The 23,608-nt window shown below is 37.8% G+C and overlaps 1 protein-coding gene across 3 annotated transcripts in view; it reads left to right on the forward strand.

Moving 5' to 3' along the window:
• Positions 1-23,608, forward strand: part of DSEL (dermatan sulfate epimerase like) — a 148,257-nt gene that overhangs the window by 81,408 nt on the left and 43,241 nt on the right. The window contains exon 1 of one of the 3 annotated variants that reach the window (XM_086965548.1): positions 305-398. The exons of the other annotated variants lie outside the window; for them this stretch is intronic. The gene's annotated coding sequence lies outside the window, so the exon portion shown is untranslated. Of the gene's footprint in view, positions 1-304; positions 399-23,608 lie in introns of those variants that run through there. 3 annotated transcript variants of the gene reach the window in all.

Here is a 23,608-nt window from a genome sequence, read left to right on the forward strand (position 1 = left end):
AGCACGGGAGAAAGACTCCTGTATAATGTTACGAACTTTGTGTCAATAAAGTTAATTTTTCGCTTTCATTTCCTAATTGTAATGTATAGAACTGTGTGAAGAATAAATTATTTAGTAATGGTGTATAACATTGGATAGCTATTCGGCCTTTTATATTACAATTACCAGAGTAAGTGCTAATATTATTATGAGGAGATGGTATGTCTGCACAGGCATTGGTATACATATATTTGCAGATGGTTGCTTCATCTTGGGGGCACTTTAGGAGACCACAGTAACAACAGTGTGTATTTATTTTCATTTCAGTTATGCAAAAGCCTGAATCGGGACAATTAAGAGAATGAGTAATTCATCCCTAATTCAATAGATCAGGATGAATCATGAGAGTTGATACCATGGTATGTCATCGTTCAGTCCTTGGCTATTTGTTTTTAGGCAATCCACCCATCTTTTTTCTCTTTCAAATAGGATTCTCTCTGCATTGTTGTCCTTATTGGTTAATATCTCTATTATTGTCCAATTTAATTCATCTGCTTTGTGATTAGACTCCAAAAAATGTTTGCTCATTTTTGTTGTTTTTTTTTTGTATTTATGTTGCTCTTATGCTCGCCAATTCTCACTTTTGCTTTGCGACACGTCATCCCAATATATTGAAGTCCACATGGACAAGTAATCATATAGATTATATGGGATGAGTTGCAGTTAGTATGCTGACGTTGAGTCCAGAGTAGGTTTTCAGATAATGATAGAGTTTTTGATGCTGATGTTAGTTTGCATACTGTACATGCACCACACAGATAATGTCCAGTTATTGGAACCATGTTCCAAGATCTTGTGATGCTCCCGACTTCAGATCTTTTTGTGGTCGAGTGTGAACCAATAAGTCTTTCTAATTCTTGGTTCTGCGATTAGCAAACCTTGGTTTTTGCCATTTCAAATTACCCGATGTGATAATCTTCCAGTTCTTATTGATTATCTTCTTAACTTTGTTACTTGCTGCACTATATGTTGTCACCCACGTGATTGCATTTTCTTCATTTTCTTTAGGGGCAGCATCTAGAAGGCATTCCCGTGGTTGGTGTCTTGCTCTCTTCTGGCATTTCTCTACAATCTTCCTTGGGTAGTCTCTGTTTGCCAGTTTGGTTGTTAGTTATTTAGCCTGGATTTTATAATCTTCTAGCTTGCTGCAGATGCGTTTTAATCTCAAGAATTGATCATATGGCAAGTTTTCTCTTAGTGGTTTGGGATGGAAGCTATAACATGATTATAAGCTATTCTTAGTTGTAGGTTTGTAGTATGTTCTTGTTTGGATCTTATTTTGTTCTACATACAGGGATATGTCTAAGAAGTCCAATTCATTTTTGTCTGCAGTAAATGTCAATTTCAAACATTCATCTCTCTCATTTAGCCAATTGATGAATTCTTGCAAATTGTTGTTATTCTGCCAGATGACAATGATGTCATCTATAAATCTTTTCCCCCAAAAAATTTGGACAACGAAAGGATTGCTGTTATACAAGACATATTTGGATTCGAAGTCACTTACATAGAGCCCTGCTACTGAAGGCATGAAGTTGCTCCCCATGGATGTACCATGTTTTTGTACAAATAGCTGGCCATCATACTCAAAATAGTTTTCCATTAAGGCCAATTTACAACATTTTAGTACAAAGTGGTTTGGTGTTCTGTGCTGCCACCTGCCAGAAAAAAGAATAGTTTCTAGAGTCTCCAAGGTCTTTTGTTGTGGGAGACTCGTATATAGACTTTCTACGTGTGAAGTGTAGAAGTGTGGCTCACTGGTTAGAGGAGGCAGACCTGGAAGCAGAGGTCAGCCCAGGACCAGGGTTCAATTCCCGGCTCTGCTGGGTCTTGAGTCCTAAAAATGTCCATGGACTCGACAATTCTCGCTCCGGTGCCTACTTGATTCACGGGTTCACACTCTGCGACTCTGGGCAATAGCTTGCTTAATATCCACGACGACCCCTCGCGGCGGGATGCCTGGCTTTCACCTTGCGGATACCCTGCCGGGGTTATTTCACAGGGGAATACCAGGACGGGTTCCCTAAGCAAGCGCTTAGAAACCGGTTGGTGATTTGCGCTATATAAATTCCTGCACATTTACATTTATGTCTAGTCCAACTAGAAGCATTTCGTCTTCATTATATTGTATATTGATCAGATGGTTCAGTAAATATCTGGTGTCTTTCAAATAGGTAGGAGGGGAGGACTCGGAGGAAAGAGTTTAGAAAGGTTTGTTTTAGGGGATCGGTATAGTAAAAGAAGTGTCAGATGATACACTGAGGGGTAGAGTAGGAGAGAGTCTAGAGAGGGTTATTTTGGCAATCATAGTAGTGGTATGGGTTTTGGGATGAATGAAAGAGTGGATGTAGAGGATATATTGAAAGATGTATAGGATGAGAGATAGGGTAGTGCATTGGAAGGAGTAGTAGAAGAAGTTTCAGATGAGTCAGAAGGTTGGGCTAGAAGATATATTGACACTAGCTCTAAAATCTAGGAACCACTTGGAAACCAGGACCTTACAGCCAATCTTAGCCCTAGTCCAAGCACCCAATCAGTTTTAAAACCCTGATCTCTACGTCCAATAAAGCCCTACCAGTAGTTCCAAAACAAGTCCATGCAACCAATGGCACAGGTAGCCCTGGTCCCTACTTCCAATAGAAAGCCTAATCCTACTCTAAGTCCCACACCTAGTCCAACAACCAATCACACCAGAAGCCCTAATCGTTATTTCCAATTAAAGGTCTAACTCTAGCCCTAGTCCCACCCTACTCCCAACAACCAATAACATAGGAAGCCCTAGTCCTTACTTCCAATAGAAATCCTAACCCTAGCCCTAGTCCCAAACCTACAATGATTGAATCACAGACCCAGAAACCAATCATAACCCTCAAATACCCAACCAATGAAGACATTAACCCTAATCCAATAGACACACCAGATACAACCACCAATCTGTGTAGACATATACCAACCACTAGTAGACCATATAAGGCCCCAGGGACCTCAGACAAGGTTTGCTGGCCAGGGAGTTGGAAGCTGCTTCTCCTGTTCAGAATTTCCTAGTAGACAGACATGCTAAATCCACACTTTGGACTTCAGCAGGTAAGGGCCTTACTAACTTGAAATCTAACAATACTTTTTGAATAAAACGTTACTCCCCCTGCTGGCCAAAAAGTGAAGTGCACAAGCCCTAGAAAACAGAGTTTAAATTGCTCACAGAAGCACCCTCTGATGTAGAAAAAATCCCTGTTGCTGGGGGGGGGGAGGCTTCACTGGCTTGTGAACACAAAATGGTGGCTGGGAGTGCACTGTTTTAACATACAGGTCTTAGCACAGAGCAAAGGAGAAATTTGGAGGGAAACAGAATTGTCACCAAGGAATGAGAGGGACAAACTACAGAGGTTGGACTGCAAATCCCACAATTCAACACACTAAATGGAGGCAATCACGGGCAGGGAAAAACACAAATTTAAAACACAACACAGGTGATAAAATATGCAATTACATGCAAGCTAAAACTACAATTTTTAACTGTAACAACCACAGACATAGACAGTAAACACAGAAAGTGAAAATAGTTTTTTAAACAACTTTTTTGTCTTGGGAAGAAAGAGCACTAGTCTGTCTCCTTACCACTTCCTGGACTCCACTCAATGCAATCTGGGGCACAGGTAGGCTGCAACTCACAAGATGGAGGAGAATGATTTGAGGTGCTCCCAGCAAGGCCTTAAGGGGCCTGGGCAGGTGTGAGAGGAGGGCTCAGACTTGCCTGGTAGCTGAATAGCCAATGGTCTGCTGGCCTCGGGGTGGGGGCTGGGCAGCTGCTTCTCCTGTTCAGAATCTCCTAGGAGACAGACAGGCTCAATTCACACTTTGGACTTCAGCAGGTAAGGGCCTCACTAATTTGAAATCTAACAATCCTGTTTGAATAAAACTTTACTCCCTCTGCTGGCCTAAAAGTACATTGTGGGGGGCGCAAGTTATAGTTAGCTCTACTAACTATAACGGGCAAATGTCTCTGGTTTTGTAGGAGGTAAATGTCCAACTAACTAAAACGTCCCTGAAACCTATGGTTTTTTCAGTGAATTTCTAAGGTTTTTTAAATGCTAATTTCTAACTATAACGTCCCTAAAACCTATGGTTTTTTCAGTGAATATATATATATATATATATATATATATATATATATATATATATATATATATATTCACTGAAAAAACCATAGGTTTTACACACGTTATAGTTAGGAAATAGCATTTGAAAAACCTATGAAATTCACTGAAAAAACCATAGGTTTGACACCAGTTATAGTTAGCTGGAAATTTTACTGACATAAAACCAATGAAATTCCACGTTATAGTTAGTTGGACTCACTATAACTTGCGCGTGTAATGCACTGCTGATGACATCACATAAACCTATGTTTTTTTCAGTGAATTTCATAGTTTTTTTGAATGCTAGTTCCTAAGTATGTAATCACGTTCGTAACTAGATAGTGTCACCGCCTACACGTCCTGAGAAGCGCACGTAAAGTCATGTGACTTGAAAACAAGACTTCCAATTGGTTCTTAGTAGTTTCTGTTCTGGAATTTACACGAAGCACTCCACCCACTTTCCTCACAATCTTTTCTACTCTCAAGAGACAACAACATCGACCATCTTCCGGAAAACTTTGCTGAAATGTCTGCCCTTTCGCATTCATTTTCTGAATCTGAAGGAAATGAGCGACCACCGTTAAGAAGAAAAAAGGAATCTTTCATTTGGCAATTTTTTACTTATCCTAAAGATCAAAAGAAAGTGAATGCGCCAAAAGTAACCTGCACGATATGCAATTCGGAGCTCTCAAGGGGAAATCCAAATAAAAAATATTCCTTTTCTATACACACCATGCAGCGGCATGTTAAACAAAGGCACCCTGAGCATTATGCAAAAGCATCGACAAGAGCCCTGGCCACGCTATTACCATCAGTGGCCAGCACATCTTCTGGTGGACGACCTGTATCTCCATCGAGTGCTGAGATGGACTTGAGACCATATCTTGCGAAGGTGCACATGAAATGCAACAAGTTTGGAGAAATTCTTTTGTACGGAGAGCAGAGCCTCGTTCTTATTCAACTCAAAATTGAAAGTCATAAATGCCCCAAGAAAAGATAAATTTCTTTACTTCATTTTCATAGTATTACATACTGAAAAATGTAGTAGCAACTTTAAAAAATCGAAAGCATCATAACACTTGTTTCCAAAAAAAACAAAAAAAGTTCTTTTCAGAACTACCTCTTTCTACCAAAACGTGCTCCAAGAGCATATTATGAGATGTTTTTTCGCCGCTTTATTTTAGTGCGAGACCGGGTGCGCACACCCTCCTATCGCGTACAGGACCTGACACTTGCATGTGAAGTCATGTGACTTCAAAACAACACTTCTAATTGGTTCTTGGTAGTTTCTATTCTGGAATTTACACGCAGCACTCCACCCACTTCCATCACTTTCTTTTCTACTCTCAAGAGAGAACAACGTCGAACATCTTCCCGAAGACTTCGCTGCAATGGCTACCGTTCCGCATTCATCTTCCGAATCTGAAGGAAATGAGCGACCACCTTTGACAAGAAAAACGGAGGCCACGCTATTACCATCAGAAGTAATCAGCACATCTTCCGGTGGATGACCTGTATCTCCATCGAGTGCTGAAATGGACTTGAAACCATATCTGGCGAACGTGCACATGAAATGCACGAACTGTGGAAAACTTCTTGTATACGGAGAGCAAAGCTTTACTCTAATTAAACACAAAATTGAGAGTCATAAATGCTCCAAGAAAAGTTAAATTTCTTCACTTTATTTGGATAGTATGACATACTGAAAAATGTTGTAGCAACTTTAAGAAATCAAAAGCATCATAACACTTGTTTCCAAAAAAAAAAAAAAAAAAAAAGTTCTTTTCAGAACTACCTCTTTCTACCAAAACGTGCTCCAAGAGCATATTATGAGATGTTTTTTCGCCGCTTTATTTTAGTGCGAGACCGGGTGCGCGCACCCTCCTATCGCGTACAGGACCTGACACTTGCATGTGAAGTCATGTGACTTCAAAACAACTCTTCTAATTGGTTCTTGGTAGTTTCTATTCTGGAATTTACACGCAGCACTCCACCCACTTCCATCACTTTCTTTTCTACTCTCAAGAGAGAACAACGTCGAACATCTTCCCGAAGACTTCGCTGCAATGGCTACCGTTCCGCATTCATCTTCCGAATCTGAAGGAAATGAGCGACCACCTTTGACAAGAAAAACGGAGGCCACGCTATTACCATCAGAAGTAATCAGCACATCTTCCAGTGGACGACCTGTATCTCCATCGAGTGCTGAAATGGACTTGAAACCATATCTGGCGAACGTGCACATGGAATGCACGAACTTTGGAAAACTTCTTGTATACGGAGAGCAAAGCTTTACTCTAATTAAACACAAAATTGAGAGTCATAAATGCTCCAAGAAAAGTTACATTTCTTCACTTTATTTGGATAGTATGACATACTGAAAAATGTCGTAGCAACTTTAAGAAATCAAAAGCATCATAACACTTGTTTCCAAAAAAAAAAAAGTTATTTTCAGAACTAACTCTTTCTGCCAAAACGTGCTCCAAGAGCATATTATAGGATGTTTTTTCACCGCTTACATTTAGTGCGCGACCGGGTGCGCGCACCCACCTATCGCGTACAGGCGTCGAGACACGCATGTGCAGTCATGTGACTTTAAAACAACACTTCCAATTGGTTCTTACTAGTTTCTATTCTGCAATTTACACGGAACACTCCACCCACTTCCCTGGAAAACCAGTTTATCGAAAAACTTTTAAAGCCTCCTCTTATGAAATATTCAACATCGTTCACATAGCAGAGTAGTAAATAGCACTATATACACTCCGTCCCTTAATTATAAGAGACTTATTGCTTATTGCTATGTGAGAACAACTTTTGTTTTCACGCGATAATCTGAAATGCTGAGCCTGTTACATAATTTTATTTCACATATATGTTACTATTCTCCTTTGAGCACTAACACCGTAGAAAATACCACCAATAGCGGTGATATTTTTTACACCGAGAACGGGCGATTTGTATCGCTTAGAGCCCTTACAATTATAAAGTTTTATTTCCTAAGTCTCTGATCTCACACTGTGCAACGTGGCTCCCCTGTGTGTCGTAATAAGGTCCATAAACAAAAACTACAGGGCCAGCATTATACACATGCACAGAACCTCAAAACGACAAGAGCCACCATGTTAATATATATCCTTAATATAATAAACCTCTGAGAATAAATACATATTTCCATGGCACCCCATAAAAGAAATTTGGCGTCCTCTGACTCTGCTTCATTACCAAACCCCCTAACCCCTCTCTCTTTACTAAACTCCACACTCCACCCCACCCGGACCCCCTATTACAAACCCCCAACCTACCCTCCCTGCCCAAACCCACCATGAACCTCAAACCGCCCCTGGAAAACTTATAAGACACAGGATTACTAAAACTCAAAGAATAGGCAACAGGCAGATAATCTAAATAGTACATAAAGGCACATATTTTTTCCATAATACTATTGAAAAACATGTTCTATTTTTTATAAATCTATCATGCATCTGACCCTCTAGAACCGCTTTCAAAACGTGAACTATAAACCTCTACTTTTCATTTTCAAACCATACACTTTCAATTACATTTTTTTTTTTTTTTTACAATTCATGTAATGTTACACACCTTTTCTAAAATACACCAGTCCCTGTTATTTATAAGGATTTTTTTTCAGTCTTCATCAGTGACACTTTCTTAACATATAATGAAAATCACTGTAACTTTTTAAACGACAATGCTAACGCGGGAAAAATAACTCTTCATTTCCTTTCCTTTAAGAATGCAGACTATCTACCCCACGCATGCGCTTCTTGATCTTTGCATTTGGCAGCGAATACCGACCTTGAATCGGAAGACATGAACAAGAGCTCCATTGTCACATTTAAAACTGAACGTTGCATCTGCTCACACACATATCTTTCACTTAGCTAACATTCACAGAAAACAGCATTGATGTAAAAAAAAATTGACCTTGCTTTACAACTTGGTCAAATACCTCCCTTATTTTTTAACGTATCCTCCACTTCAAGAAAAGCTACTTTTTTGATAACTACTAAGCAATATATAAGTGACTAGACTCCTAGAAAATGTATCAAGTCATTCTGCTCCTCTCCACTGCATAGCCGGCGACCTAATTCTGTGGAGTTGCTATACAACCGGCAGTGCTGCGCCGTTTCCTTTACCATCTTGGGAAATTCAAAATGGATGTCCCTCCTGCCTTCGCAAACGAGCCGGACTACTTAGAACTATTTCGACAGAGAATGCTTCTGTACTACGGCACCTTACCACTCTCAACTTTGAATACTTCATATCGATTAACATTTCGATATTCGTATTTCACCTGTGTGCAGCCTGTATTTCATTGCCTGAGCTGTGATTTCACGTGGGCCCTGGATTTATGTCTCTGCAATTTGGTACCTCCTGAACCGAATTACAATCACCTCATGAATCCGTTACTTGATCATGAACAGCTTTGTTACAACGGAGGGTTTATGGCCTTTGCAGCGATACAAGGAGTTCTGGGTCATTGGAATATATTCGCAGCGGCGCAAGATTTCCTAACAGAGAGCTACATCGAAAAACCCACCGAGCTGCCCTATGATGGTAAAAGACGCTCCAATAATGACAGATCATGAATGCTCCTTTCATCTTCTCAATTGGATGGCTGACATGTTTTCAGATGATAACAATGATTTCCTGTTAGAAGCACTTGCTGCATACTTTGCCTACACAATGGACGGTTAACTCTTTCCTAACAGAGAACTACATCGAAAACCCACCGAGCTGCCCTCTGATAATAAAAGAGGCTCCGATTTTAACAGATCATGAGTACTGCTTTACTCTTTTCCATTGGATAGCTGACATACTTTCAAATCATAAAAGTGATTTCCTGTTACAAGCAGAAGTTACCTATTTTGCCTAAACAATGCTTCAATAACTCTTATACAAGCCATTGACGTCCTCATTTCCTTTTGCTTCCCTATATTATTCACGTTCTTTTCCATATTTTCTTTTGAAGAACAGACCTATTGGCTTTACTAACAGTGGACATTATGATTTTGTGTTGTTTAAATTTTGGTCTTTTATGTGGACTACATTTGTTTCTTCAGCTACTCGATTTTCAACTTTATTTTTTTACAGTCTAATCTCAACAATTCTATTGCATATCTTATCTAAGGTTATTTCAAACGTACTCGATGCAAAACTCGCTAATATATGCTACATGTACCCTAATTAATGTGTAAATTATAAACAAGTTTTTTATAACTGTAAACGCCATTTCGCATCTCAACTGCTTATTTCCACCTCACACGCCTCTGCTCCTTTAATTTTCTATAAAATTATTAATTTAAAATACTTTACAGAAAAATATGTTCTTTCAACAATATTTCCATTGTTACTTGTGCTGTATTTCAAATGCAATACTGCAACCTTCAAAAGATATCTCAATACAGTAGTTCTCCTCAATAGTGATTTGCGCAGCATCCAACAGATGACATACATGCACCTCTCGCCATTTTGTCGCTTTTGGCGCCTTTTTTTCCCCGTACACAGTAACATAACACAAACTTGATAGTGCTTTGCATGTAGACAGCTGATTGATAAAGTAATGATGTCTAACCTCTTGCATTTTCATATATCGTTCCTAAACTGAAAGGCCAGAGACCTTCTTCCATTTATTAAAATATAATATACTTCCTTCTAAGAGTGTACAATGTTTTTTTCCGACTGTATTCATTTTTCTTCAACTATAGCGTTTGTATTCCATGTACTACTGACAATACCAATTACTGTGTTTTTTGCAATTTCTGTACTCATATTACATAATGATTTGCCTTTAAAACAGTACATTTCTAAATAAACATTTCAAATATTCACGGTTTCTCTTTTAATCCATAATCTCAACTGAAATGATTTCATATTGAAAAACTATTCATGGGTTCCACATAACCTTAACTGTAGTCACTGAGGACCTTATTTATGAAGACCTTCCGCCGCCGGTGCCTCATTTTTTAAAATGGGAAACAGTGACGCACCGGTGGCGCAAGGCCTTCATAAATAAAGTCCTGAATGTTTTCTTTTCTCGACCTCACTTACTGATACTAGAACCTGCAAGCCAATTACGGCCCGTGAACTTTTTCTTAGTAGGTCGCGCACCGTACAGACAGTTATACCACTGTTAAAAAAATGGTTTTATTGTTACCAAGCACCGCCACAGTTCCGCTTCACTTAGACTTAATCACTGCTCCCACGCTTCTACAGGCCAAACGCTATGTCGTATTTCTCTCCTTATCACCCTTTCATCTCTACAATAACAAACAGTTGTCCGCCTGCCACCACAGAACAGAGTCAGACACAGAGGCACCAAAGAGTGAACCCATCACCAACTGCCATCTCCGGCTGTTTTCATGGTTACACCTCATTCTGCACCTTGCTGAAGGCACAGGTCAAAAGTTCATGTCTCAACGTTCTACAACAAATTAAGAAGACTATTTTCCCTCCAGAAACACCTGCCAATCCACAGCTCTGTTACATGTCTTGTTTTTTCACACCCAATAGTACTTCTCGTTTAACATAAACATTAACATGCAACGTACTGTTCAATCTCCACTTATTACAATCAACCAATCATTTTTATTTTTTTAACCACACCCAGCCTCTTCCTTTTTCTTTATTTAGAATTTCAACTTCTAACTACCATTCCACTTCCAGAACCGATCAGAGGACGACTACAAATCCCTTGAAAATGAAGGTCTGGCTTATAGGACACAGTTATATTCACTGGAGTGAAAAATATGCAGTAAGCAGACGAATTTGCAACCTCGGCTTACCAAATGTACACATAACATGGATTGCCAAAAGAGGATTGAAATGTCACCAATTGATTCCATTGGTGAAAACTTTTATGCATCTCCCAGAACCAGACCTTATAATTGTGCACTGTGGTGGGAACGATCTAGGGACAATCACTAGGGGAGGTCTGGAAATGCTTCTAAAAGACACCTTTCGACAATTGATGACACTTTTTCCTCGATCTGCCTTGGTATATTCCAATATATGCCAAAGACAGAAATGGAATTGGTCCAATCAACATTGTGCACAATTTGAGAAAGCAAGGAGGCATGTAAATAAATCTTTTTCTGCGTTCCTCAGAGATTATAGCATGGGTTCTATTTACCACAACAACTTGCGATACCACATGCAAGACGTCTATAGGAGAGACGGTGTTCATTTCACGAATGAGGGAAACAGAATCTTCCTCTGCAACATCAGGCTCTGCATCGGTACTTACTTATAAATGCAGAAAACACTCAATTAACACAATGGCTCTTTTCAGAGCCACCTTATATCTAAGCACTCAAACTTCTGATTTATCTCCATTTTCACACTCTTGTAAATAGGTGTGCGCGACCGGGTGCGTGCACCCCGTATTTTTTTTCGGGGAAAAATTATATGTTTTTGCGTTTAAGGGCCTTACTGAGAAAAGCTACGCAGCAAAACAATCTCTACCTTCTCCCCTTTCCACGTTTCAACGCTTTGAAATGAACAATATATTTACTCGCAGTGACAAAATGGCGAACAAAACTTCCTGATTTCCTTCGAATCGAACGTTAACAGACGTCACGCAGCAAAAAAAAATTCCGCTCACGCGCAGCCGCTTGAGTGCGCGCACGCGTGCGCGCCTATAGATATATAATTGACTTTAACTTTAATTTTCTCAACAACTACTGAACGGATTTACACCATTCCAAAAAAAACGTAATCTGCGAACCGGACTCTACAGTTTTGCCAAATTTCTTATAAATCCATTCAGCCGTTCGACCTGTAGCCGAGTCTAAAGGTCCTATGGAAAATAACATGCAGAAAACACGTTTTGGGACCCCCCTTATATCTCAGCTCCCACTTGACCAATCCCCCCCAAACTTTCAGGGAAGGAGCGCAGCTGACCGAGCCATCTTCTTTGAGAAATTCGCTAAGATTCTTCAACCAGGGCCAAAGTTATTCCAAATAGAATGTTGAGGATTTCCTATGGAAAACAATCCTAAGTATAACTACCTACTGGAACATTGTACCCTCCGCGATCCCCTTGGCATTGGACACCCGTTTTTGCTGCATCATGGGACTGGTAGTGGGACTACTGCATCTCTATTTCCTCCTCGTCGCAACGGGGGAACATTATAAATTACAAAGTATTTCAACTGATTCAAATTTTTATTGTGTATTTCATTGAAATGTCGGGCTACCGGATAGGAACTATCATTATTGGTAATCGCACGTAAATGTTGCAGTACCCTCTTATGAACTACCCACATATCTTAGTCCGCACGCACATTCGAGTACATAAACTGCGAATTCAGATTTGCAGGTTAGCAGTTTGTTGATATCCCTAGGCTTATCATTAAACGGTATATGGAATGAGGTCTTATTCTCTCCATATTTACATGCTTTGCAGGTTGTACACCGCACAAAGCCTTTACGTTTTGTAAGCCAGTTGGTATTCACAGAAACTTCCGGGCTACTGCTATCTAAGTGGTCACTAGTACTGCATGCTTTTCGGTAAGGGGAAGCTGGCATTCTATCCCCTATTGTTGAGTCACTCCTTACCAAGTGCCAGTTCTTTTTAATGATTTTCACTAAGCTATTCCTTTGTTTGTTGTATATCAGGATAAGCCTAGGACTAATAGACAAGTTATCTTTTTTTACTGACTGTTTAGTTTTGCTACGTGAAGGTTTAAATAGTAAATCCTTTCTGGACATATTTGTGGTGCGTGTGATGGCTTGATCTGTGATTTTATGCCCATAACCTCTTGCAAGAAATCTCGTTTTACATTCTTGTTGTGCAACTTTTAAATCTTCGTCATTACTGCACAGCCTACGAATGCGCAACATTTCACCATACGGTATACTTTGTATTGTATGTTGCGGATGGAAGCTACTTGAATGTAAAATTGTGTTCCCTGCCGTGGGTTTACGATGTAATCTTGTATGCAACATCTTCTCATGCACATATACTTTTACATCCAGAAAACATATACTTTTTACACTTAAATCAAATGTTATTTGCAAATTCAAATCATTATTTTTGAGTTTACAGATAAAATTCTCAGCACTTGTTGTGTCTCCCCGCCATATTAAAAACAGGTCATCAATAAAGCGAACCCACAAAATCACATTTTCTGTCCAATATTTAGTATGTTGTATTTTAACAACCTTCTCCTGCCACCACCTCATAGGGAGACAGGCGAAGCTGGACGAAAAACTTGCGCCCATCGCTATGCCTCTCTCCTGGTGGTATATCGGCTGTTGGAATATGAAGAAGTTGTTATTTAGACAGAAGTTGGTATGATCAATCAAAAACCTATTGTGTGTGTGAAATTCAATGGGTCTTTTGCTCAAGAAGTAATCAATTGCTTTGAGACCATCCCTATGATGAATGGAGGTGTATAAATTGGATACATCCATTGATATAAAGACATAGTCATCTTCCCATTGGAAGTCATGCAACTGTCTTAAAAAGTCTGTGGTGTCCTGTACATATGACAGTAAACTCTTCACGTGTTCTTGTAAAATCGAGTCTACATATATTGATACATTTTCCAATAAACTGTCCTTCGCAGAAATTATTGGTCTGCCCGGAGGTTTTGATTTGTCCTTATGGATTTTTGGGATGAAATATTTTACTGGCGTTCGGGGGTATTCATTTTTAAGGAATTTGAGTTCTTCATGATTATTCAATCCTTTGTTTTTCCATGCCAGTAATTTGCCAAATAATTCATTTTTTTCGTATTCAAAACAAATTTAGAGCTCAATCTGTAGCAATTGCGGTCCCCCGGGTTTTTCAGGGCCTCCTCCATATATTGCTGCCTGGGCCAAATGACTACATTTCCCCCTTTGTCGGAGTTATGAATGATGATAGAGTAATTTTCAATTAATGTTTTCTTTAATTGATGATATTTCTGCACTTGAGCATTATATTTCTATTCTGTTTTTGCGTATTTGAATGCAGCTTTCGGACTTCTGTTGCAATTATTTCGTTAAAAGTATCAATAGAATCCCTTGTCATTACTGGCACAAATTTCAATTTTGGTTTAAAATTTGTGATTGGTGCAGTACTGATGTTAATCTCCATATTGTCCATCATTTCCTGAGTGGTTTCATCACCAATTAAAATCTCTTTTTCCATCATATGTAAGTCACACAATAGATTGACATCCGCAGCAATCAACTCTGCATCGCTTCTATTAGGTATTTCTATAGGGGTTGCTGTAGTTATTTTATTCTTCCTCAGTTGATGAAATTTCTGAAGCTTTATTTTACGGACAAACTGATATATATCCACCCGTGTCTGTGGGTATTCAAAATTACTTTCCATACAATATGATAACCCCAATTTTAGAAACTGTTTCTCTGCTTGATTCAAATCTATGTTACCCAAATTAATGATGGAATTTTCATTAGAACCAGTGGTGATTATTTTTGGCGCCATCCTCTCCTATTAATTTTTTTCTTGCTTTGCGCACTCCCTCCTTCGTTTCCTTCTTTGCCTAAGCCTTACATTTCTCCTCTGTTTGGAAAGTTGTTTGGTTTCCTCCGACAAAATGTTTGGCATCTTTGATCTCGTAAAAAATTAAATTCTTCTGCTAGTGTATGACCTTTTTTGTTGCTCCGTGTTTGTCTTGATGTACTAGGGGTTTGTTTCTGCTTCCGATTCTGTATCTGCGGTGGAGCTGAAGTCTGATATTGACGACATTGATTGCATTCCACTCATGGGTACCCCTGTTGGCCTCCCCTCTCTTTGGTGAGTTGTATTTGTTTTCGCTGCTTTTACACTTGTCATATTTGTGCGAAATTGTGAAAATTTGACCCTGTTCGCAGTCTACTTTATCACACTGGAATTTGTAGATTTTTCTTTTTTTGACTACCTCTTCCTCCTTCCTCAGCCGCAATACCATTTCCTCTCTCATTTTCTGTTGCACACTTCCATTTTCAAGTGTATTTATTTGCAAATTAATATCATCAATCTGTACTTGTAGCTCTTTCCTATCAGTGTCTGCATATTTTATGAGGATCTCCATTATTTTTTTTGACGAGTCTAAGTTGCATTCTCCCCACTCTTTTAGCATGTTGGGGTTGGGAGTGTCGTAGCTGGGGGCCAACATGGTTCGTAGCCCCCTAGGGACTCTGCCCTCTTCCAGGTATTTGGACAACGATCGATGTTCCCACCATTTTACTTGCTCTGATCTCAACAGTTTTTCTAGCTTTCTATATAGTTCTTTGAGGCTGGTGTCATTTATTTTGCTGCTTTCTCTGTTTGATTGTCCCACTACAGGGACGCTCGTAACTTCAGCAAACATTTCCTCCGCTGCCTCCTCCCGCCCTCGGAGCACGTCGGCGGCCAATATACTGCACTGTATGTCGGCGTGCGGTCACTGCTATTCTCTGCAGTTTCTCCGCACTTGCACACCTCCCACTAGGCTCTTATGGGTGCCTCTTACCTCCTCTGCGATTGCTGTGATTTCCGCGTCCTCCGACACTGATCCCGCTGGTTCGACCACACTCGGTAAGTGTTGTCCCGCTGCCTGGGGGCTTTACGGCGTTCTCCTGAGACTTCCATTTCATTCCGGTTTTCACCAGATCTGGCTTTTTGCCGTTTTGCTCAACTTGGGAGGGGGTCCGTTTCTCCAAGAAAGCCGTCCTGGATAAGGTTTCAAAATAAACCTTTTTCCTTTTGAAGCTTCGATAAGGAAAACAGAACGGACTCTACTTAAATATGTGCTTCAATTCTTTTTTATTTGGTGCTAGTTGCTGCCACAACGTGTTTCGGGCTACACAGAGCCCTTGATCACATGAAATGCTCAAATTTTTTTCTATTTTTAAAATGACACCGTGCCAAATGAGTAATAAAACTCGAAAACAGACTTACATGTAGTTTTCGTAATTCTACAATGCAAATATCATGACATTTTAGTACACATTTGTAGATGCTCCATTATATTGATAAATATTCGTAAAATTCAATTTTTATAAATATAGTAAAATAGTAAAAACTGATTTTTAAAAGGGAATATGAAACTTGGCATTGTGATTTGATCAGATTACCATATATATATATATTTATATTCACTGAAAAAACCATGAGTGATGTAATATGTGATGTCATCAGCAGTGCATTGCACGCGCAAGTTATAGTGAGTCCGACTAACTATAACGTGGGAATTTCAATGGTTTTATATCAGTAAAATTTCCAGCTAACTATAACTGGTGTGAAACCTATGGTTTTTTCAGTGAATTTAATAGGTTTTTTAAATGCTAATTCCTAACTATAACCGGTGTGAAACCTATGGTTTTTTCAGTGAATTTCATAGGTTTTTTAAATGCTAATTCCTAACTATAACTGGTGTGAAACCTATGGTTTTTTCAGTGAATTTCATAGGTTTTTTTAATGCTAATTCCTAACTTTTTATACAGACTCATACCTATGTGTTTTTTAGTGAATTGCTAAAGTATGTTTTTGTAAAAATGAACACTATAATGTATATTGAGATAATATTTTTAATTTAAAATATTTTTTTTTTATATTTCACTCTGGTGCGCTTCCGGTGCGCGCACCGGTGCGCGTACCGTCAGCGCACTAACAAAAAAAAAAGAAAAAAAATAATGAAGGAGGGACTGTGTAATAGATAGTAAGACAGATAAAAAGTGTAAAAGGAAGTAACTGAGAAAAGAAAAATGAATAAGGGAGCAAAATAAAGAAGAATTAGGAAGAAGACTAAAGCAGAGGTTAAGGGAGAATGTAAATGGATGTTGAAAGTAAAAAGAAGGACAGTTAAGTATGAGAATGACAGGTAGTGACGGAATCAGAGGAAAAGAATAGCAGTGATTGAGGGAAAGTAAATATCAGTGAATATAAGTAAAGAGGGGTGAAAGAGGGTACATGTAAGTGAATAAGGGAAACACATGGGGAGTAATAGAGAGAAAGAAGAGAGAGAGTAAAAGAAAGACAAAAGGAAGAACTAACTGAACTACAGTACAATGAGTGTGAAAGAAAAAAAAATGGAGAAAGAGAAAGAGGGTTAGGAAACTAAAGCAGTGGTACTAAGAGAATATGAAAAAGATAAAAAGTGGTGGAAGGAACAGAGGAAATGCAGATAGTTCCTATTAGATTAAGAAGTTGTGAATGAAGTGCAGTAAAGAAACAGCGATGAAAAAAGAGTGTAAATTAGTAAAGAGAGGTAAATAAGGGTGAAAAAGAAAATGAGTGTATAACAATGTGAACACAATATAAATTACACAATGCAAACTACACAATAACTTCTACAATATGTTACATTATTTATTTTTGCTGTTCTCAGAATATATTGAATTCCACTTAAATTAGTGAGTTCAAAGTCTTCATCATATAACAGCGGGAAAAAAAAACACAATCTAAAAGATTGTGTTTAAAAAAACCCATTCAAACATACATCTCATATATGTACACTAATCTTTGATTCACTTACTTTTCCATGAGGCCAAATAGAAGATAGTGAAGGTCCTTTTGGTGGAAAAAAAGTCTGCTGTTCCTTATAAGTTCCATTTCATCGACTTCCTATGAAAAAAGATCTAAAAACATCATACCATACACAATCCTCACGGCCAATTTGTGTCTGATATATCGGTATTTTTTACTTTGAGATGCACTTAAAGTATCTACATGAGATAAATAATTTAAAAAATTATATTAACTAACTAACTAACTAACTTTTATTAACTATTCCCGTCTTCAAAGGCCAATTCCCTTTACTAAAACTTTGGTTTTAAAAACACTAGATAAGAATTTGTAGAGTCATAAGGCAAACGTTGTTTATAAGTTAAATGAGAATCATTGCAGTAACTCCATCCATTTTCAGATTTTAAGTAGCATGTATAATGTCCTGAGGTGGTCGAAGATCCATCATGATAAATAATAGCTTCAGTTGTAAAGGTCCTTCCAGAAATTGATAACTGAGAAGCCACAACATTTTTGATAGAAGTTGTCAATTTAGTTCCATCAGGTCTACATCGTTGGAAAACTAAAATGATATACTGCCCATACCTTTGTATAAATAATGTGGACAGCATTGTAAAGTTACATTGGGTACACACCATATTATGATCTGCTGCTTTAACTAGATTTTTAAAAGACACTGATTTACAGTCTGGTAAAGTCAAATATATAAATCTTTCAGTGTCTATTCTAGTAGTACTTGATAAACTACAATTGTGGCAGTCATGCTGCCATTGATAAGAAAGACTGAAAAGATTATCTACATCTACACCTTCATCTTCCAAAACACCAAACATATACATTAAAAATTCCTGACAATCCTGCTGAATGTTCTGTGAAAATTTATCTTGACCAGAACACAAATCTAAAACATTTCGAATTTCTGTTACACTTTCTATTTGTGGTGTACCACTGCTACATTTCTGAAACACAGAATTCAATAAACCACACAATCTTTGATCCCGATTTTCAACAATCTGTTCTTGTAAACTTTTAAGAAAAAAAACAACATTAACCACTACATTAGCATAGCAGTTGACACCAGAACTATTTTCAAACTGAAATCCAACAACATTTTCTCCACAATTCTTTTTCTTCCTGTTTTCAATTACAGTTTTCTCTACTTTTTGTCTTTTTGCAACTACCTCACTACAATTATCCTCATTTCTTCTTTTTCGGCCTACCACACGTTTTTCAAACAGAGGATATTGAGGCAAATGTGGAGCATACTCTCTTCTTAACCTATTGTATTCTTTAACACAATCTAGATCTGCACAAATCTTTGTCTCATCACACGCAATCAAGTACAATCCTGATAAAGTTCTGACTCGAGATAATGCCACATATGCCATACCCTCTTTAAACACAGATCTTCCAATGTTCACCAAAGCACTATCTACACTTAAACCTTGAGATTTATGAATTGTCACCGCATACGCCAAACAAACAGGAAACTGTTTTCGGCGAACATATAAGTCTTTTACAAGTAAAAATCTAGCAGAACAACGACTTATTTGTTGTACTTGTTCAATGCCATCAAATTTTATTTTTATAAATTCAATTCCATCTCTATTTCTGTAATTCACAAAATCAACAACATAACCCATTGCTCCATTTACCAGACCGCTTTCAACATTTAAATTCCTTCTCAAAATGATACGACAATTTAAACACACATTCAGAGTCTTTTCAAAACCAGCTGTTTTTGAAATACTTTTCTCCAATGAATGCAATTTAGTTTTCAAATTTTCTGACAAAACAATTGTTGCACCCATATGCTCTATTTTATCTATTGCTTCCAGTTTCACAATCTCTTCATTTTCTAAGTCTAACATTTTTTGGTTGAAGATGGAACATTCTTGCAGAGTTGGCATCAAACATATCCCAGATTTCTTCTCAGTCATTTTTTTAAAAATATTCTCTGGAAGAATGTTTTCATTTGGATACAAATTTGAAATTAATCGACTATGCAAAGCTTTTTTCCCTTTCTCAGTCATTTTTCCAATTCTTACATCTTGTAGAATATTTTTATAATCTTCATCCTTGGCCTGTCGCATATTTTGAAGCAGTTCAGCATATTTAAAATTTAGCCATATATTAACATTTCCAATGCTTCCAAGGGACTTCCTGGTATCTTCATGCGTGAGCATTTTAAACACTGGTTGTCCTTTTACTGGAGTCAACTGCAATAGATCTCCAAAAACAATAATGTGTTTTCCTCCAAATAACACATCATAGTCTGTTTTAAGAATTTCTTGCATTCTCAAATGCACAAAAGCAAGCATTAGATTTGAGACCATGCTTACTTCTTCTATGATAAGAAGTTTCATTTTCTTCAAGACTCTTGAAACTTCAGAACACGCATCTCCAGATAGCTTGTTGTAATGCAATTTATTATCATGTTCAACTGGCAGCATCAATAAACGATGTAGAGTAATCCCTTTAATGTTATGTGCTGCCAGACCAGTTGGAGCAGTTACAACACAAGACAGTGGTGAATCAGTCCTTTTCTGCAGATAACTTGCAACGGCTTTAATTAGAAAACCTTTTCCTGTCCCCGCTTCTCCACTTACGTACAATCGGACAGGGTCAAATAATATACATGAGCACTCTTTTTTCTCATGTCTGAATCCATGTTCAATCTGCTCTGTGACTTCATCATATATCTTTTTCTGCTCAATGTTTAGTTGCTTTACCAAATCTTCTAAGTTAACTCCATCCTCTTGAGCTTGTTCCATAGCTCTTTCCACCTCATCCATGGCAGTGGCAGCTTCATTTTGGATAATTGGTCCTCCTAGTGGATCCTGGCTCAATGAAGTAGAACTCTGACTATCTTGAGAACTGTTTCTAGCTATCTCTTCAGCAATTGTAGTTTCTTGCTCCATTTCTTCATTCAACATTTGCAGATAATTTAGAAAAATAGGACATTCTATGGTATCCTTAGTTGCATTAAAAGAGTCTTCATAACAGACAAAATCTCCAAGTAGTTCCTCTTCTGTACGCCATGGCTTAAAGAGTTGCAAAAGAGCTAAATAGTAAAATTCTCTTTTGTCTGGAACTCCACAACTCAATTTTCGATGATTAATCAAATGGCCTTTTTTCTGCTTCACTAGACATCCTTCATAGCCAATGAGTGCATATTTTCCATTATTGATATCTTCTGTGATGTTCCTCTTATAACTGTAGTTTTGAAGAACTTCATACAAACATGTGTTCTCAAGGTGAGTACTTCTATTTGGATAGTATGTATCCAACATATTAGTCTTCAAAATATCTGTACTGTTTGGTTCTTTTTCCGCCAAATATTCAATTTCTTGTACAGATTTCAAAACTCGGTTTCGTGTTACAGCAAGACCAAGACTCACCCAAATGATTGTTCTTGATTTGGCATAGAGACTTGCTGATGATAACCGATCAGAACATTCATATGCTCCAATTTCTCGATGCGACAACATCTTCAGACTGAAACTGTATAATTTCTTGCTTAGACTCTTTTCATGTGAAATGTCCTCCCACATTTCCTTCAGTTCTGTCTTTTCTTTTTTGGTGATGTAAGATGTCACATATCGAGCCACAGCAATAGAGTTGTCAGCAACGAACTGAATATCCATGTTAGCATTCCACATGGACAAAATCACTGGGTTGTAATCGTTGATGTACTTAGATTCTTCATTTCTTTTCAAATTATATGTATTTTTGGGAGATTTCCTCGTCACAGTATGTCGTAGAGATGACATCAAATTATTTACTCTTCCCTTAGAAATCACTGGTCGAGGAAATGCAAAACGACATTTCGTGTAGTACTTTTCCTTGTTTTTAAATTTTCGACGACAGTACTTTCCACAACGATGAGATTGAAAACGTAAAACTTGTTGCCTTAAATTGTTTTCTTCAGTAGATTTTGGAACAGCACATGTTGAATACTCTTCAATGAAACTCATCACTGTTTCATCTGAATCTGATCCAAATTTGGGTGCATCTTTAATCCACAACAACATATGTATATGAGGAGCACCTCTCGCTTGATATTCCTTCCTCCAAAAGAAATCCAAAACCTCTCCAAGGGGAGGATTTTTTTTGTTGGTAATAAAAGACATCATAGCTTCAAATCTATGATTAAAATATCTGCAAACATTCACTGGATCTAAAGAACACAGTTCTCCTGGTGTTTTCAATTCTATATTTGGTATGTTTTTATTTGCCTCTCGTAGAAATTGAAGTAAATCGTCCCATGCATACTCAGCACAGCTAAGAGTGAGGAACCATGTAGGAGTTCCTAAGTTTCTTAGCATACATTTCAATTCTCCATGACGACGAAACCAATACTCGTTGGTTCCACGTTGACATGCCATGAGATTGATTAGCTGAGATTCCAAAATACTGTCTTGCAGATTAACTTTCTCCATAAAGTCCCTTGCACAAACATTCTGCAAATGAGGTCCACTTTTTAATATATGATTAACTGCATAAGAAAGCCCAGACAAATCACTTTCAAATAGTAGATGAAATAAATATGGAATGCATTGACGAAACCTTGGATCTTCTGCATATAATCTTAGAGTCCGGTATTCAGCTGCAGGAATTTGAACTGGTCGATCATCATATCGTCCACCACAACCTGTTGGAAATAATTGTGGAAAACAACGAGCTTCCAAACTTTCTTCCCATACACTAATGGGACTTCCTTTTGCTGCTTTCATTTGAAACAAGTCAATTGCATTTCCCATTACTTCTTTGGAATGCAAAGGATGAACAGTATAATGTTCATATATTTCTTCAGTTCTAGACACATCAACTTTTTCAATTTGACCAACTGAAGAATCACTATCTTCTTCTATAGCTGTTTCCTCTGCTCCAACACTTACATCTTTGTAGTACTCATTGTTTTTGACCAAATACAACGTTGCCTTCTTGACTTTTTTAACATCCACTAAATCTTGCCAAATTTTCTTACTCTTTGTTGGAACCCCATTAACTAGAATAACTAAAGGATCTTCTTCTACTCTTTCTACACCAATTGTATTAATATTTTTCTTTACATCTAGAGGCAAATAAACAACTCTTCCCTTTAATCCTCTCAGTAAATCTGATGGAGGCAATTTCCCTGTCTTAGGCTCCATGCGTACAATAGCCTGAAAAGGATGGACACATTGAATCAAAATAGATTCATAAGTATTTAGATCCATCAATTCAGAAGGAATATCTATCAACTGAAGATTATTATAAACTGCTCTAGCAGGCATTCTATTTTCATTTAATTTTTTCAAACAATAATTACAAATACGCTGATCCAAACTCAAATCAAAAGAATTCTCCACCAACAAATAACTTACAAAATCCTCCCATTGACTATTATTTTCCAATTCACTTTTTGCATATAAATCAACTAACCTGGTCTGAATTTTATAATGAGTCCGTCGACAACACACACAAGTTAAATTAGGCCTCTCACTTGATTTCACCTTAAACTTGATAATTTCCTCATCAAACTTTTCAAGACTTGAAATTTGTCCATTATCTTCTGCATTACCATCCATTACTATATCTATTTCTACACTGTCCTCTTTGTTCCCAAAATAACAAAACTCAATTTCTTCACAAATAGTCTTCACATCCACTTCAGATCCATGCAAAAGAGCACTATTTAACTGTTTAAGCTTAAGTGCAGGACTTTTTGCATAATACAACTTCCTCACTAATTTCCTTACGTTATTATGATGCACTGCTAACATCCTAAAATGATGAAAAACACTCCGACAAACTTTTCTAGAAAGACAAGCTAGTGAATGCCCTTGCAAACCTGTGCTTTCTCTCACTCTGCAAGGATCTAACTCTTGCAGGATCTTCATTTTTTGTTTGAGAGTTTTTTTACTATATGTACGTAAGAAATTTCGAAGCAAATCGATTGATTCCTGTCGCACACTACAAA

This window comes from Lissotriton vulgaris, chromosome 4_1, assembly GCF_964263255.1.
Source record: "Lissotriton vulgaris chromosome 4_1, aLisVul1.2, whole genome shotgun sequence".
NCBI classification, from domain to species: domain Eukaryota; kingdom Metazoa; phylum Chordata; class Amphibia; order Caudata; family Salamandridae; genus Lissotriton; species Lissotriton vulgaris.